We start from the raw sequence: 14,566 nt of genomic DNA, 5'->3' as shown, positions 1-14,566 counted from the left end.
AAACAAGCCGTTAATTCGTAGGGATCACAGTCCTGCAAGGCCTGCGTCTCTCTCCATTTACACACGTCCTAGTGATGTACAAGGAGGAGGCTTCTTAGCGGTAGCCCAAACTTCCAGATACCCATAACTTTCCTGAAACCTTAACATCACCCTCCCCTCCATAAAACTGAGGAAGAGTGAGGCAGAAGGAAATGTAAATAAAACCAAATTTCTTTTAAACCTGCAGGCCAGGGGCACCTGGGTGGCTCAGTGGTTTAAGCCGCTGCCTTCGGCTCAGGTCATGATCTCAGGGTCCTGGGATCAGGTCCCGCATCGGGCTCTGCTAGGCAGGAAGCCTGCTTCCTCCTCTCTCTCTGCCTGCCTCTCTGCCTACTTGTGATCTCTGCCTGTCAAATAAATAAAATCTTTAAAAAAAAATAAAATAAACCTGCAGGCCATTGGTGAGGGCGTGTGTGATGGGAGGAATGTAACACTCTTCCAGGAAGCTCCCAACTATCTTACTGTTAACGCCTTACTAGAAGGTTCAACAATCTTAAGTGGGCAACAGCAAGGCCTCTGGTATCCTGTGAGTCTTTAACATATGAAAGTTCCTTCTAGAAACCTCTCTTTTTCCTCACCAACACCACAGTAGATAATCAGCCATGCTCACAACCCCGGGGGGGACAGCCACTCTTTCTGCCCACAGGTCCTGTCCCCATGCTTTAATAAGCCACCACTGTGCACCAAAGATGTTTCAAGAATTCTTCCTTGGCTGTAGGCTCTGGACCTCACCCCACCGAACCTTACCTAGATTTCCAAACCCCATTAGTGTGGTTGAGGGGAGCCCTGGCAAAGAAGAGACGTCGGGACTGGGGGGAGCCGTGCTGGTGGTTTTCCAAAGAAGCAGTGAGATTGCGGGTGAAGGTAACTATGGCAACAAGGCAAGACCAAGGTCTGAGCTTGGAGGGAGCAGGACCTACTGGGAAGCTAACTCCGCAGTCAGGGAGGACAGCGGGGGTGGACATCAGGACGAGGGAATAGAAAGGACAGGGCCAAGTGCAAGAAGCAAGTACAAGGTGTTGCAGGAAAATCGAGGAAGCAGATGCCAGAGAGAGGGGGTCTGTGCCTTCAGGAGTATTTGCGGAGCGGGGATTATACCGTGTTTTCCAATCAGCTGGAAACCCATAGACTAGATTCCGTTTCTCCTGCACCCATCACCTTGCCCAGCAAGAAATAACTCCGGCAGTTTTTAGGCAAAAACCTCAAAAACTTATGTTTGCCTATATTCCTTATTAATCACACAAAGACCTATCTAAGTTACTCCAAATCTCCCTTCAGTCTCCTGAAGGCCAATTAACATCTTTTTTTTTTTTTTAAAGATTATTTATTTATTTTACAGACAGAGATCATAAGTAGGCAGAGAGGCAGACAGAGAGAGGGGGGGGAAGCAGGCTCCTGCTGAGCAGAGAGCCGGACGCGGGGCTCGATCCCAGGACCCTGAGATCATGACCTGAGCCGAAGGCAGAGGCTTTAACCCACTGAGCCCCCCAGGCGCCCCCAATTAAGCTTCTTTTTAAGATACTACAAAATGGAGCATCCCTTGGACCCAACGCTGGGCTCAAATGTGTTTGGGCCGAAAAGGAAAATAAAAGTCCTCGTGTTCCTGCCGTCCTCACACATACATGTGTTCTTGCCTGATGCTGCCCCTCGGAACAATTTGTTACTTGAACTGTAACCCCTGGAGGATTTTTACTAGTTACCAAGCACATTGAAATACGGCCTTAAGAAATACACCATACTGGCAACAGGTCTTTGGGGAGAAGGACAATGTACGACCGTGAAGCCGGGCACCTGGGGATGCCCGGCCCGCCCAGGGCGGAACCACCGCCAGCTTCAGGGAAGCCGGGCACCCGAGAACGCCCCGGTCGGCTCAGGGTGGAACGAAATACCGCCTGCTTCTCTGATCCATCATCGCTCCTTTCTCTTCCCACAAGCGCCCGTTGTTAGTTAGATGAGTCCTTTGACTGTGCGTGGTTGACTAGAAACTTGATCCTCCCTCTTGCCTGTCTGCAGGACGGGACTAACGTTTGACCTTCATCAGTCCTTCTGTTGGCTGTTGTTTTCTAGCCAATAAAAGTGAGCCCGTGGAGTTGCTCGGGCAGCAGTCGGTTTCGATTGTTGTCGGCTGTTCCCAGTCTCTTGCTGCGGAGTTGTTTGTACCTAATTCTCTCGTCGCCCAAGACGCACACGCTTTTTAAAGCCCCAAGGAAAATGTGTTATGGCATTTTCTATGTAAGTTAATACAACTGAATTACATGTTTTACGTGAAGCGTGTTTTTGTTTGTTTTACAACGCTTTCAGTAACACTGGTTTTAAAATATTGTCATTGTCTTGAAGTTTATTTACTTGAGAGAGAGAACATTCGTGAGTGGGAAGAGCAGAGGGAGAGGGAGAGAGAGAACATCTCAAGAAGATTCCGAGCTGAGCACAGAGCTCAACTCGGGGCTCAGTCACTGGGATCATGACCCGAGCCGAAACCAGGAGTCGGATGCTTAAACTGACCCCGCCACCCAGGTGCCCCTAAAATAGCATTTAGGATGACCATAGTATAGTTTGCCTTACTCTTAGTAAGATAATTTTCTTTTTAATAAAGAGTAAAAACAGGTAGTTAGCTCAGGGGGTGACGCGTCCTTCTCCTGGTTTCTGCTTGGATCATGATCTTGTCGTCACGGGCTCCAGCCCCAAGTCGGGCTCCATGCTGAATACGGAGTCTGCTTTGGGTTCCTTCTTCCTCCTCCTCTGCTTCTCCCCCTCCTCATGCTCTCCCCAGCTGCTCTCAAACAAATAAATAAAATCTTTAAGAAAAAACATCTCAGGGGCACCTGGGTGGCTCAGTCATTGGGCATCTGCCTTCAGCTCAAGTCATGACCTCGGGGTCCTGGGATCAAGCCCCTCATTGGGCTCCCTGCTCAACAGGGAGCCTGCTTCTCCCTCTCCCACTCCCGCTGCTTGTGTTCCCTGTGTTGCTGTATTCCTCTCTGTCAAATGAATTGTTGGGTCCCCCCAAAATTGGGTACCCCAATAATGGGTCCGTGATTAAAGGAGAGAGACTGATACAAAGAGAAGGTCAAGCAAAGATTTATTTTGCGCCAAGCATCAGGAATCAGACCAACCGTCAAACACATCGGTCAGGGCCGCCCCTCCAGAGAGGATGACCCCTCCCGGCTTTCCAGACTAACTTTTATAGAGCAAAGGCCCTGTGGTTGGCCCTGGCCACACACAGGTGGTCAGTGAGACTGTAACACACACACAGGAAACTCCACAGTGATGCTAGGCAACAAATCGAATTACAATTTACCCCAGTAGACATTTGAACCAGCCTATCACACCTTGGTTGGGATTGGCGCCAAAAGGCTTCCAAAGGGCAGGGGGCCCTACTCCTCGGTAGCTCGGGGACGGTATGCGCCCCCACTGATTGGATACCTCCACCTGGCCTGGCCCACACTTGTACTTAGATTTTGTTACGTGGGACTGGTTTCCCGGACTTGCTTTTAAGTAAGTTCGCCTGGGGGGGGGGGGCAAGGTCAATTTAAGTTTTACAACAAAATGGCAGTTCAACCGGGGTGGGGCTGCTCTGGCTGAATAGGCCCTTACAGAATAAATAAAATCTTTTTTTTTTATTTTTCAGAATAAATAAAATCTTAAAAAAAAAAAAATGCCCGCAAAGCAAACAGGGAAAATGAATTTAAAAGCTTCTTTTGGTCAAGACAAAATAAGGAAAGTTAAAGTGAAATTGGATATATCTAAGCTATTTATTATTATTGTTATTGTTATTGTTATTTTATTTATTTTTTAAGTAGGCTCCATACCCAGCATGGAGCCCAACACTGGGCTTGAACTCATGACCCTGATATCAAGATGTGAGTTGAGATCAAGAGTCAGACACCTGGGGCACCTGGGTGGCTCAGTGGGTTGGGCCTCTGCCTTCAGCTCAGGTCATGATCCTAGAGTCCTGGGATCGAGTCCTGCATCTGGCTCTCTGCTCCCCTCTCTCTGCCTGCCTCTCTGCCTGCCTGTGATTTCTGTCAAATAAAGAAATAAAATCTTAAAAAAAAAAAAAAAGAGTCAGACACCTTACTGACTGAGTCACCTAGGCACCCCTAAATTAAGTTTTCTTTTTTTTTTTTTTTAATTTATTTGAGAGAGAGAGTGTGCGCAGGGGGAGTGGTAGAAGGAGGAGTAGGAGAAAGCCAGCTCCCTGCTGCGCGGGAGCCTGAGCCCGGGCTCTGTCCCTGACTGTGACACCGTGACCTGAGCAGAGATAAGAGCTCAGGCTCAACCCTTTGAACCCCCTCCCCTGGGTGCCTCTAAACTCTTTTAAAAGACAGGTAGTGACATCTGTCCCCAGGAGTATCTGGCCATCAGATATTATGAAGAACTGCTGGGCTACAGAATATTTGACAAGGCTGGGTAAAAGATCAAAGAACACTTTCAAATGATCAGTTCTGTTCCCACGTCCAGATCTGTGCTCTGCTGTCTCTGCTGGCTCTTGTCCACGATCGCCGGGCCAAGATGGACCGGAAACTCATGTAGTTCTGGGCTCTTATCTGTGGAAATTCCCAAGCCCTGGGGTGAGTGTGCATTCCTGCTGAATTGATCTGGTGTTTTCAGTGATGCCTATCTTGGCCTAGTGTGGTCATTTTTCTTCATCGTTTGGAATGTCCTGGACCACAGGAAGTGTGTGTCCCCAGGGACTAAAACAAAAGCAAGAAACCACAAGAAGTCACATTGTCCTGGGAGCATTTGCTGATCTCAGTTGAGTTAAAGTCTTGGTTTGACTGGACGTGGAGAGGACTTTGGAGCCGGGAGCACAGGGAGGGGGCTGGGAAGCACGGGAGGGAGGCATGGCCGAGCTGCTTCTTGGTGACAGGGGGACGTGGGCAAAGCCACCTGCTTGCAAAGAACGGTCACACGAAATGGGTCTGTCTCAGCCTGGGCACTGGGCGGGGAAAACTATGTCTCAAGGCCTACCCTCTCTTGAATTTGCAGCACCCACACACACACACTTAGCATGGCGCAGGATGTCCCAAGGTATTTGTATTAAATTTGAAATTTGTGTTTAGCGGAAGGCGCTATGGGAAGTAAAAAGACAAGCCACAAACTGGGAAGTCATTTAACTCATAATGAACTGGTGTCCAGAACACATAAAGTTTCCTACTCACTAACAAAGACAAGCCACCTAGAAGAGCAGGTCACGGAGTACCCCCGAAGGGCATGGAGGGATGGGTGAGGTCCACGAGCAAGGGAGCCTTGAGACTTGTGTCCTTTCGTAGTGTTTGTTTGTTGTTTCTTACTGTGTGCTGTGGACACTTGAGTATCTGGTCTCGTATACTTTCGATATGGGTGAAATATTACATAATGCATTTTAATCAGTAAAAAAAAAAGCCGTAAGTGGTTGGTTTTATTTTGTGCCCCAAAGTTATATGGTGGTTTTAGATGCCCACTCTTTTTTTTTTTTTTAAGATTTTATTTACTTACTTGACAGAGATCACAAGTAGGCAGAGAGGCAGGCAGGCAGAGAGAGGGGGGAAGCAGGCTCCCTGCTGAGCAGAGAGCCCAGTGTGGGGCTCGATCCCAGGACCCTGAGACCGTGACCCGAGCCAAAGGCAGAGGCTTAACCCACTGAGCCACCCAGGTGCTCCAGATGCTCATTTTTTGATGGAAAAGATACAGGTTCCAATACTACTAGAAACTCGATCTCCCCATATGCCGAAAGAATGACTAGGTTTGTGCGGCAAGATCCTGTGCATATGCATCTCGCGTATTTAACCCGGCTGTATGCCTTCATGTTTCCTCTGCCGCACCAAGTGGGCCATTACTGGAGCCTAGACTGCCCTGGAAGGGCCACACGTCACTACCTAGTCTAGTAAGGGTGAAGAGCTGAGTGCTGGCGTGAGTGAGCTGAGTCGTTAGGGGCGCTGGGGTGGCTCAGTGGGTTAAAGCCTCTGCCTTTGGCTCGGGTCATGATCCTGGGGTCCTGGGATTGAGCCCCACATCGGCTCTCTGCTTCACGGGGAGCCTGCTTCCCCCCACCTCTGCCTGCCTCTCTGCCTGCCTCTCTGCCTACCTGTGATCTCTCTCTGTCAAATAAATAAATAAAATCTTAAAAAAAAAGAAAAAGAACTGAGTTGATAGTATAGCACTGTCCTCAAGATACAAATGTATGTTGTTCTAGCTTCTTAGAGCTACTTAGAGCTACAGTAACAAAGGACCAGGACCTGGCTGGCTTCAGACAACAGAAAGGTAGTGTCTCACGGTTCTAGAGGATACAGTCCTCTGTGATGGTGGCAGCGGGAACAGCATCCTCTGAGACCCTGGATAGAATCCCTCCCTGCCTCTTCTGAGCTTCTGGGGCTGAGCCCCGCTCCCTGGCATCCCCTGCTTTCTGCTTGTCTTCCTATGGCTTCTCTTTGTGTGTCTTTCTTCCGTGCGTATATGGCTCTGTACCTCAATTTCCGCTTTTTGTAAAGACACAAGTCATACTGCATTAGGGCCCGCTCTGATGACATCATTTGAACTTGAAATCCTCTGTAAAGACTGTCTGCAGTTAAGGTCACATTTCAAGTACCAGGGGTTAGGATTTCAACTTACCTTTTTTGAGGGAAAATGGAACATGCCAAAACCACATCAACGGGGAAATACAAGTGACTTTATTTTTTCAAGGAAATTCTTTTTTCTCCAGCTCTATTGAATATAACAGATATATAATGTTGTATAAGTTTAAGATATACAGTGTAAGGGAGGCTGGGCAGCTCAGTGGATTAAGCCACTGCCTTCGGCTCAGGTCATGATCTCAGGGTCCTGGGATCGAGCCCCACATCGGGCTCTCTGCTCAGCGGGGAGCCTGCTTCCCCCTCTCTCTCTGCCTGCCTCTCTGCCTACTCGTGATCTCTCTCTCTGTCAAATAAATAAATAAAATATTAAAAAAAAAGATATACAGTGTAATGGCGTGGTATATTTCAAGTATGAATATATATTTATATATTATGTAATATATAAATTATACAAATTTAATATATAAATATGTATTTTAGTATATAAATTTTACAGCTTAATACATAATTTATATAATACATAATCATATATTATTATATCCATATTTTAGAATATACAATATTTAAAAATATATAAGCTATACAACTATATTAAAATATATAAAGTATATTTCACATAAAATAAATTTACATATTTGTGTTCACATATATTTACATATAGACTATATTTGTATACATTTATATGTATAATACTAAGTATATATTTATATTTATCAATGTCAACATCTCTGTGTTGATATCTGTATCTATCTAAGAATGTCTGGACGGTCTCTTCTCTTGTTCCCTGCCTTTGTGCAGTGATGAATTCCCACAGGGGTAGGCTCTGGTTCCCCTTTCTTTCTCATTTGTGAATCTACTGTAGGTTTTTTTTTTTTAAAGGAATTTTTTTTTTTTTTAAGATTTTATTTATTTATTTGTCAGAGAGACAGAGAGAGTACAGGCAGGCAGAGTGGCACGGGAGGCAGAGGGAGAAGCAAGCTCCCCACGGAGCAAGGAGCCTGATGTGGGACTCGATCCCAGGACACTGGGATCATGACCTGAGCCGAAGGCAGACGCTTAACCGACTGAGCCACCCAGGCGTCCCTGCTGTAGGCTTTTGCTTCGTGGTGACCACGAGGCTTACACAAACCACCTTATAGACACAACGGTCCATTCTACACTGATGACGACTGAACTTGACCGCGTATCAAAACTCCACCTTTCCGCATCCTCCCCTTGATGTCTCCGCTGCCACAGTTTACGTCTTTGTGTTTTCTATATTCATACACAGACGATCGTAGCCGCGGTGATTTCAGATTCTATCAGACTTTAAGCTTATACAGAGCAGTTAACGCACCGCGTTACACTCTTAGACGGCCCCAGTCTGGCTCGACCCACACCCCTCCGGTGTGTTGCATGTTTTCCGTGTGTCCACACTGCGGCTTACCGTCCTTCCATTTCAGCTCAAAGAACTTTCTGTGTTCCTTGCAGAGCAGGTTCGGTGGCGATGAACTCCCGTAGCGCTCGTCTGTCTGGGAAAGTCTTTCTCTCTGCTCCATTTCTGCAGGATGGCTTGGCCAGGCAGAGGATTCCAGGCTGGCAGCCTCCTCCTTGGACTATCCCGTGCTGCTCTGCTCTGGCCTGTAAGGCCCCCATCGGGAAATGGGCTGATTGCTTACTGGGGACAGCCTGTACCTTCCAAGCCTCTTTTCTCTTGCAGCTTTTAGGATTCCCTCTTTGTCCTTAGTTTCTGGCAGTTTTATTGTCATGTGTCTTGGAAAGGATCTCTTCAAGCTGCGTTTGTCTAGTGACCATGAGCTTCAGCAACTAGGATGTCCAAGTCTGTCTCTTGATTTAGGAAGTTCTCAGGCATTCTTTCTTTTAAATAACTTTCTGCCGCTTCCTCCCCCTCTCCCCCTCTGGACCTCCAGCTGATCAGAGACCGTCGCTTTCGCTGGTGTCTCACGGATCACCTGGGCTTTCCTCACTCTCCGTCCTCTCCCCCGAGTGCTCCCCTGACTGGATGACATCCAAGGTCCCACCCACGTCATGGACTTTCTTCCGCCGTATCCCTTCTGCCGCGGGTCCTCTCCGTTGTACTTTTCATGTCATTCACTGTTCTTCAGTGAATTCTTATTTTGGTTCTTTCTCATGATTCCCGTCTTTACGACGTTTTTCATTTTGTTCATATATTGTTTTCCAGATTTTGTCGATTTGTCTTTTTTCATTCGCTCGCTTTTTGTAGCTCATTCCTTAAAATGGCTGTTTTGAATTTTCAGGTAAGTCACGGATCTCCATTTCTCTGGGGCTGGTTGCTCGAAAGTTCTTCTGATCCTTTGGCGGCATCATGTTTCTTTGATTTTGGGTGTTCCTTGAAGTCCCGGCGCTGCTGTGTTCCCACTGAAGTTGGCTGGACCTCACCGCCTTTGGGAGAGAGATACCTTCCCTCAGCCCTGCCAGGGGTTCCGGGGCAATTGCAGACCTTCGGTCAATGGGCCTCGTCCTCATTTCTCGCTCCCTCTTGCGGCTGGTTTCTAAGCTCCTGCGCCCTCTCCACCCCACAATGAACCGGGTGGAGTGCTGACCTCCTGCCTTTTGTTTCCCAAAGGTGGTGCCAAAAAGAGAGCTCAAGTTCACGGTCTCTCCCTGACCGTGGATTTAGGCCCATTATCTGTGCGTGCTCACTACCTGGTTGCCGAGACTCACTCTCACTGCCATCGGGAGTGCGCACAGGGAGCTGGTCACAGTGTGGCGGTGTGTGAGGGTGAGGTGTGTGGGGCACAGTGGGGGGGCGGTGACAGTGGGCCAGTTGGGGGATCTGTGGGCGAGTCCCTAGTAGCTCACGGGCAGGCTTTCTGATGGGAGTGTTGGGGTCCCTTTCTTGCCCGAGAGTTCCATCTTGGGTTCTCCTAGCTCTTCCTGCCCCCGGAACTCATGACCCATACTCTGGAAGGGGCTAGAGGGATGCAGGTCACTTTGGCAGCATCTCACACAGCCCGGGCTCACTCACACATTCTCATTTTCCCCTGCGGGAGAAACCGTGGGCTGGGAAGCTCTCTCCTGAGGCTAAGCTGTAGGGCTTTGGGGGAGGGATGACACAGGTAAAGTCACGCTGTTCCTCTTAACCCTCTCCACGGTGTCCAAATTCATTACTTTTGTTTTGTTCTAATGATGTGCTGGAATCTGTCTGCTGGAAACCTGGACTCCCACAACAGCTCTTTCCTTTGGGGGGATTATCTAAGATGGGTTTTCCAGGGGCTCCCAGACCATGGCCAAGCAGGGGTGAAGCCACTTAACACGCCACAGCAAACTTCACAGCTGGGACCAAAGTCTGTGCGCCTATTACTGGACACTTGGGGAGGCAGGAGTCTGCCTGGGTCCCTTGGTGGGTAGGATTGGCCCCACAGTTCCACAGTTCCCACAAAGGCACTCTGTCCATGGATGAATGCTAAATTGTTGTTGAGTGGGGGGACACGGCAAGGGCTATCTCATTCAGCCACGATGCTGACATCCCCACAGTGTATAAGGGCTTTGTATTGGGCAAAGCACCACCTTCAGGGGCCTGGGCAGTTTAGAGTGAAAAAAGGTCTCTGGGCCCCCAATTTGCAAGGGACAGTAGGAATTTAAGAATTGCTCAAAGGGCATGTTTTTCAAAGGGAGCAAGAGGTGCTGGAAAAGGAGGGCTCTCCGGGAGGGCAGAGGTAAGAGTCATGCTGGGGGGGGCGCCTGGGTGGCTCAGTGGGTTAAGCCACTGCCTTCGGCTCAGGTCATGATCTCAGGGTCCTGGGATCGAGTCCCGCATCAGGTTCTCTGCTCCGCGGGGAGCCTGCTTCCTCCTCTCTCTCTCTGCCTGCCTCTCTGCCTCTCTCTGTCAAATAAATAAATAAAATCTTTAAAAAAAAAAAAAGAGTCATGCTGGGGTACAGCCAGGGGAATGCTCCTGGCAGGCAGACCTCAGCCTCAGCGGGAGCATCCCCTTTCCCCTGGTCCCGTGAGCATTCTCCCTGTGCATTTAGGAAGTGCACCAGTGAGTGCTCTGGGCACTCACTCTTTCCTGTTCTTTTCTTCTAAAGATCTATTTAGGGGTGCCTGGTGGGTTAAAGCCTCTGCCTTCAGCTCAGGTCATGATCTCAGGGTTCTGGGATCGAGCCCCACATCGGGCTCTCTGCTCAGCAGGGAGCCTGCTTCCCTCTCTCTCTCTCTGCCTGCCTCTCTGCCTGCTTGTGGTCTCTGTCTGTCAAATAAATAAATAAAATCTTAAAAAGAAACTTTCTTTTTTTTTTTTTGAGAGCGAGTGAGCACGTGAGCAAAGTTGGGAGGGGCGGAAGGAAAGGGAGGGAAAATCCCCCGCAGACTCCGAGCTGAGTGTGGAGTCCAACGTGGGGCTCAATCCTACCACCCCGAGACCACAACCTGAGCCGAAACCAAGAGCTGGACTCCTGACTGACTGTGCCCCCCAGGTGCCTCCGTTGTTTCCCTTTTCCACTGGAAATATTCACTGTGGTGGTCCTTTCCCTTTTGACCAGTTTGTTTGTTGGCGGGGGACAGCTCACTGATATCTGTGGCTCAAGAGGGCCGCCTCCGAGGAGCCACACTCAACCCAGTATAGATCATAAGACTCTGCGCCTTGAGCCTGGTGCTGGGATTGGGTGAGACTTCTGGGGATCTTGGGAGGAGGTGAGTTTTCTTTCTTTCTTCTTTTTTTAATGGAGAGATGTGAATATTGGGGCCAAAGGGTGGACTATAATGGATTTGACCACAAAAATGGCCTCAATTCTCTGCCCCTCCCTTTACTCACGCCCTTTGTACTGTGACTTTGATGCTCCGATCACCCGGGGGGGGGCTATCTCCTCCCCCCACTTTGGATCTGGTTGCCCTTGTGGCGTGCTTTGGCCAACAGGTTGTGTCGGACAGCACACTGGTTCTTCTTCTTCTTCTTTTTTTTTTTTTTAAAGATTTTATTTATTTTATTTATTTATTATTATTTATTTTTAAAGATTTTATTTATTTATTTGACAGACAGAGATCACAAGTAGGCAGAGAGGCAGGCAGAGAGTGAGAGAGGGAAGCAGGCTCCCTGCTGAGCAGAGAGCCCGATGCGGGACTCGATCCCAGGACCCCGAGATCATGACCTGAGCCGAAGGCAGCGGCTTAACCCACTGAGCCACCCAGGCGCCCAAGATTTTATTTATTTATTTGACAGACAGAGATCACAGGTAGGCAGAGAGGCAGGCAGAGAGAGGAAGGGAAGCAGGCTCTCTGCTGAGCAGAGAGCCTGATGTGGGGCTCGATCCCAGGACCCTGGGATCATGACCCGAGGCGAAGGCAGAGGCTTTAACCCACTGAGCCACCCAGGTGCCCCTTCTTTTTTTTTTTTAATATTTTATTTATTTATTTGACAGAGATCACAAATAGGCAGAGAGAGAAAGAGAGGCAGGCTCCCTGAAGAGAAGCAGAGCTCCTGTGGGGCTCAATCCCAGGACCCTGGGATCATGACCTGAGCTGAAGGCAGAGGCTTAACCCACTGAGCCACCCAGGCGCCCAGCACACTGGTTCTTGACTGTGCCTACCATATAGCTAAGCCCCAGTATCCTCCTGCAGGATCACAGGGTGTAGGGACAAGTTGTCCCAGGCCATCCTGGACCAGCTAGTTCTCTTCCAAGCAGGTGGCAGGCCACAGACAACATGAGCAAAGACCAGCCAACTAAGACCAGCCCAAATGGCCAAATCACAGAATTGTGAGCTAAGTAAATGATTACTGTTTCAGGTTACACAACTGGTTGTCATACAATACTTGTTATGTATTTATTAGTATTATTATGACAACAGAAAACAGATACAGTTACTAATAACAGTTGCTGAAACAGTTACTAATTACAGCTACTATTTTTAAAAAATATTTCTTTTAAGATTTTTTAAAAAAGATTTTATTTATTTATTTGACAGACAGTGATCACAAGTAGGCAGAGAGGCAGGCAGAGAGAGAGAGGGAAGCAGGCTCCCTGCTGAGCAGAGAGCCCGATGTGGGACTCGATCCCAGGACCCTGGAATCATGACCTGAGCCGAAGGCAGAGGCTTAACCCACTGAGCCACCCAGGCGCCCCAATTATAGCCACTATTGACACAGCTGACTCCTTTGAGAAAATTGCCAGAAGAAATGGTACAAAATCCAAATGGCTTTCCATTTTTATCCAAGCTGTAAACAACGACTATGCTCTCATCATTTTGTAAATTTCAGAGCAGTAAAAGCTCAGTTATAACTTTAGCAGCTACGTTAACAAATTGAAAAAAAAATAAAACACAAAACCCAGCTAAATTATAAAATGAAATTTGAGTTGTGGGCTTGAGGTAATAAGCTAAGAATATTAGACAGTAAAAGATCAACACATCATATTAATGCTGAAATACAGAAGGATAACGATGTTGAATGAGTCCGCAGACCACACGTTCATAGGCCTGTGTTAATATCTGATAGCATGCACAAAGGAAAAAGTAGCACCAGAGGAGACATGTGAAAATAAAAATAAGCTTAAAACCATTTCAATTCAGACTGGATTAAAATGAAAAAGTTTGGGTTATCCCTCAATTTACTGAGAAAAAGATCTTCAGGCAAATAAATCTTGTTGGCACGAGTACTGTAAGAATTCAGAGCGTGAGGCACGTGATTCATCACCGCAAAAAAATGAGAATGACCAGGCTGTGCTTAGTCTGATGCTCGAGCATGATTCTGTAAGTTTTCATTTACAAATGTTCTGCCCCTTGTGATATAAAGGACGAGTTTTATTTTATTTTATTTTTTTTAAGATTTTATTTATTTACTTGACAGAGAGAGATCACAAGTAGGCAGAGAGACAGGCAGAGAGAGAGGGGGAAGCAGGCTCCCTGCTGAGCAGAGAGCCCGATGCGGGACTCGATCCCAGGTCCCTGAGATCATGACCTGAGCCGAAGGCAGCGGCTTAACCCACTGAGCCACCCAGACGCCCAAAGGATGAGTTTTAAATCTTTGCTATTCAGTCTCCACAGTTTTTTAGAAGAAATTGTCCTTACTTCCCAAGGTTGTAACTTATAACATGAAGGCAAACTTCAAGGTCATTTCAAATAGGTATATTATAGTTAACTTTGTCTGTTCGAGTGTGTGTCATGGAACATTTTAGAAATGTAAAGGACGACTGGAAAGGAAGCTGAATTTGTTCATGAGCCTCATGATGACTGGCCCCCGTCTGGGATCTCTGTGGTCTTAGTATCACTATCCTGCCCAGCACAGACACTGTGAACTCACTTGCATGACTGAAAAACATCCCAGACCATGCGTATGGACTTCCACTGTCCCAGCTAGATCCGTCTAACAGAAATGTTTGCAGATTCCTTCTCAGAAACTCTGGGGAGTCTCCTGCCTCCCCTGAAGTTCCTGCCCAGCAGCAACCCCTCTGTGGGTACTCCCTTGCTTTTGCCTCCTCTGCCTCTTCTCCCCAAACTCCGTGCCCTCTGCCCTCCCAGCTTCCATCTCCATGAAAATCCCTTTGGCGGCACTGCCTTTAAGAAGTCTGGTTTTCTCCCACGCATTCGGCTCGGCCAGCAGCAGGCGCTCTCGATTTCAGGTAAAAAATTTATCCTTGATTCATGCGGGGTGGGGTCAGGGTCAGCATTCTCCTGGTTTCTACGCCTCCTGCCCATCAACATTCCTTCCCTTTTCCGTGACAGCAGCTGCGCGTTTAAGAGAGTTATTGTCCCACTCGTGTACTTAGCAGATCGCGATCGGGCACGGACTTCTCCCCAGGTATTGTGCTGCAAGCTGGGATGACCACGGCCTTCCAGATTAGGCATTTGTAGTCTGGAGAGACATTAGACCAGTCGATATGAATACAAATAGCGGAAAGGAAGGGAAGGCCTCCCTGACTGATGAGGCCCCTGAAACGAAACCGAGTGACCGTCATTAACTAGTTACAGTGCACAGATGGGGTCCCGGGGAGAACATTTCGGGCCGAAAGAACGGC

This window comes from Mustela erminea, chromosome 1, assembly GCF_009829155.1.
Source record: "Mustela erminea isolate mMusErm1 chromosome 1, mMusErm1.Pri, whole genome shotgun sequence".
NCBI lineage: Eukaryota > Metazoa > Chordata > Mammalia > Carnivora > Mustelidae > Mustela > Mustela erminea.
The sequence above is the reverse complement of the archived record's forward strand: the minus strand, read 5'-3'. Positions refer to the sequence as shown.